Source organism: Pinus tabuliformis, chromosome 1_2, assembly GCF_031772625.1.
Source record: "Pinus tabuliformis cultivar Carrire ecotype Pingquan chromosome 1_2, CPIR1, whole genome shotgun sequence".
Classification (NCBI taxonomy): domain Eukaryota; kingdom Viridiplantae; phylum Streptophyta; class Pinopsida; order Pinales; family Pinaceae; genus Pinus; species Pinus tabuliformis.
Window position 1 is genome coordinate 49,868,159 of NC_142298.1, and position 4,437 is coordinate 49,872,595.

The following is a 4,437-nucleotide window of genomic DNA, read 5'->3' on the forward strand; positions in this document are numbered from 1 at the left end:
ATAGGTATAATCATCTAAGTACATCGTTAAATTTCACATGAGCCTCATCATCTTGAGTCTTAATCTCTCATCAAATATTCGTCCTTCCCCAAGGAAATTCTGGTGAAATTCATTGTTAAGATATTACTAGTTATACACTCATTTTTTTAGATCATCTATCTCAAAATTAAAATCCCTTGGTTTTACCTCCATTTACCCTTTGGCTTACCAATTCCAATACCACTATAGGCAATTGCATATAACCACTAGGTCATCATGATTTAATTTTATATCATGCTTAATTTAGTTGCATGAGGGTTTGTTGATCCATGTTGACTTATACATACATCACTTAACAATTATCAAAAATATTTTCTTATCTCGTCAAGTTCCGATCTCAATACCACTTGATTGCTTTATCGTAAATTCACCCTTCTTCAAGTTGGCCAAGAGATCCTTCCTCATTAAATAGTATCTTTATTTTAGATTTTGAAACAGTTGGAAACACTACTACCATCATTATCCATGAAAAATTTAAGTGTGTGGTGTTCTGTGGAAACAACCTCTTTTAACGCTATGGGAACAAAACTTGATAAGTCTCTCTATGTGAAGTCCCACTCATGAAACAATGAGTGCAAATCAGTCAAGTACAACCTCTATTAATTGACTCTCACTTCTTTTGTCGATATGTACACAATCCTTCTCAAGGTATCCTTATAAAATTTCTATCAACATTCCTTCCTATACTACAACTATTATTTTATTTTATTTTTACCATTTAAACCTTTAAACATCTTCCCCATTTATCATCACTGGTCATTATGAAAATTCTCAACTTCATATCTTCACACTTTTAAACAATGTAGATCATCACTATGACCATTACCAATCATGTTTCTCGGTCCACTCATCAATACCCTTAAAAGAACTTTCTTCTTGATAGAACATCCCTACATTTCCTCCTACCAGATATTCATAGATATATTTTTATTTTTCTCCTAGTCTACTAGCTTCAAAAATGGAAACTTCTTCACTTCATCATATTTTATTAAATTGACTTTAATTTCTCACCTCCAATCATTGTGGTTTCTTTTCCTCCTCTCTTAAAAGCATAGCATTGATACACTTTGGAAATGTTGTTACTATTCCCCAACTTATAAATTCATTAAGATGGCTACCAAATGTAATCCGCTTATCATTTCCTGTTTTAAGACATCAACATAATAAAATTGCCTGATCATACATCTTGTTATCCATAATCCATGCATATAGTTAGTCACCTATGGAAAACTTTACAATGTGGCTCTCCCCTTAGAGGGAAAGACTATTACAAATGTTGTCATGCACACAACTTATCTCCTCCAATTGATCAATTTTTCTATGTCATCATACCTTCCAAGTTCCTTCAAAATGACCTTCATTATTACCATGATTATTCAACTTCATTAGTTGATTGCCAATATTTTCTTCTTTATGTGCATCATCCTTAGATAGACCTTATAGTGATACCTTTAGAGTACCAAGTTATGATTATACCAAACACTTCCATTATGTTCTAAAATAGGTTGCCTCTTCTTATTGATTTCTTACCCTTGTTGTGACACTTCTTCTCAACCACCTTAAGTATCTATCTAGCACCTTTTTTTTCTTTTTTTTCTTTTTTTTCTTTTTCATCTGATCCAAGTTGGCCATAATCACATGAGCTATCATTAGTTATCATCATTAGAAAATTTGCAAGTTTCTCCTTTCCATTTCTCCTTAGACAACTTTATCCACTATATGCAATTAACCTTGAATTACGAAACCTCATGTAACATTAAACTAAACTAAAATCATAGTGTATGATTTAGATGTATCATAAAGTTTAAACAATAAAACATGCTTTAGATGCTCCATAAAAGTATCTGTCTTAGCTAAGTAAGCAATCAATCTACTCATTAAAATCCATCAATGTAAATTTTGAAGAATATGATCTACCAGGCATAAGGTAAAGTAGTGTAGAGGCTAAATTAAAAGTAATGTAAAAATCATGAACATATTTCTATGATTGACCATTTCCAATTAAAAAAGTAACAAAATTTTGAACATGCAACAGTCACAAAAACAAAAGACAACATATTAAAGAAAATAGACAGGGATATTAAAGATATTAAAGAAAACTTAACAGTTTCCATAATAAACCCATACTATAATGACAAATCTAGGGCAGCTCCAAGCATCCCTTATTAAACTCCAATTTTTGTCCACCTTATAATTAAACTCCAATTTGAGCCATTGTACACTGAGTAGATAATGATCAGATAAGATTTTATTGAGCCACCACAACATGCTAGAATTGAACCCTTTGAAATAAAATGACTATATGCGATGAAAGAAACAAAAGTATAGAACTTCAAATGCTAATTACAGGAACATTCAGTGACAACAATGTGAGCAATCGAACCTACGAATGTGACAAGGCATTGGAGGTTTTAGATAGCATGGAAGAGCTTGGTTCGGATAAAATCAATCCTCAATTGTATAATTCTCTTCTCGTAGCTTTGCTTAAGAATGACCAAGTCCATATGGCCTTATCCTTATTTAATACCATGTTAAAAGCAAATATTCATCCCTATACCAGTGCATCGAATCGACTTTTGGTTGCTCTCAGGAAGGCGAATATGATGGTGGAATTCGAGAAATCCTTTTTAGATTTGAGAACTGTGCGTTGTGATTTTGATAGTTGGAGTTATAATATCTGTATTCATGCTTTTGGGATAGTTGGGAAAGTGGATGTCGCTGAGAAACTGTTTGAAGAAATGAAAGACAGAGGATGTGCTCCGGATTTGTGCACATACAATTGTTTGATTGTTGTTCGATGCAAGGCAAGAAGGTTGAATGAAGCAATGAACATATTTGAAGGAATGAAGGAAGACGACCCAGATCCTAATGCAGTCACGTATGGAACTTTAATCCGTGGATTTTGCAAAGTTAATAAAATCAGTGAAGCCCATAAAATTTTCAAAGAAATGGCTTATAACGGTTGCAATCCCGAGCTTATTGTGTACAATGCTCTTCTTGATGGCCTGTTCAAGGTTGGGAACTTAGCGGATGCATGCCAATTTTTGAAAAAATGGTACAGGAGGGCGTGGTACCAAATTCTTGTTCTTATAATATATTGATTGATGGCCCAGTAAAAAAAAGCAGAGCAGCAGCTGCCTATAAGCTATTTGATGATTTGAAGAAGAAAAAACAATGTGTAGATGTTGTCACATATAGCATTATGATCTTGTATTTCTGCAAGGTGGGGAGAGTTGAGGACTCGCTAGGATTGTTAGAGGAAATGGAATCTAGAGGCCTGGTACCTGACATGGTAACAATAACATCCCTGTTGATTGCACTTCGTAAGTCTTGCAAACGAGATTGGGCACATCAGCTTATGAAACGCATAGGAGATAGCACTGTTATTCCTAACATTGTTAGATGGACTGCTGAAATGGAGGAAATAACGAAAACTAGGAAAGAGGAAGCAAGAAACCAAACTTCAATATTTGTAAATAATAACAATAATTTTGATAGCCTTTATTCTCAGCAATTTGTGCCAAAAGACAAGAAGAAAGAAAATGAAAATTTCCTTCCTATTGATCAGATGTTTGGTACCAAGACACAAATGAGCGATCATATTGTTGAAAACAGTACACCCAAAGATTTAGGTGTTGGAACAGCAACAGATGAGGATAATCAAGAGGTGACTAACAGAAGAGAGTTTTCTATCAGATTTTCTTCAGATATGTCGCTTAGCAATATAAACGGTATTGATGCAAAAGAAGGTTCGCAAAATAGCAATGAGAATACATTCACTTATTACATTTCAAGAGGCACTACAAATTATGCTGTTAAACAAGATATTTAAAAAAAAAAATTGCAATTCTGAAGCTTATCCTAGCTTCTTGGTATTCAAGGGAAGAAGAATACAAGGTAGAGGAATATATTATTTCAACAATGATATGTTTAACACTTACATGTCTTTCTTTTCAAAACAAGGGAAGATAAACATAGCTTGCAAGTTATTTCAGTACATGATTGAAAAAGGCAGTGATCCATGGACCTACACCTATAACACATTACTAAGTGGGTTTATTAAGAAAGGCTATTTTGATGAGGACATTTTTTTTGCCTCTAGTTTTGTCATGATTTCAACCATTCATTAACCTTTTTACTAATCACAACCAACCCTTGAAACCACATATTGCCTATCTTCTTGTGCATGGTCGTTGGGTTGTTGGTTTAAAGCCCCACTTTCTATATCAACTCTAAAATCATCATGCAACTAAAAATTTTCGTTCATACATTTTATCAAATAGTCTGTATGCATCCATCCTGATGGGATAGTCACGGTGATTTCACTAATCTGAAATAATGTCCAAATATAATCCAAATGAAGATATGCCCAGGGATTTGTTATGATTTTTCAATGTT

The 4,437-nt window shown here is 33.6% G+C and overlaps 1 pseudogene; it reads left to right on the forward strand.

The window, feature by feature from the left end:
• Positions 1–2,333: 2,333 nt before the first annotated feature.
• LOC149204360 (uncharacterized) lies at positions 2,334–4,169 on the forward strand (annotated as a pseudogene).
• The last annotated feature ends 268 nt before the right edge of the window (positions 4,170–4,437 follow it).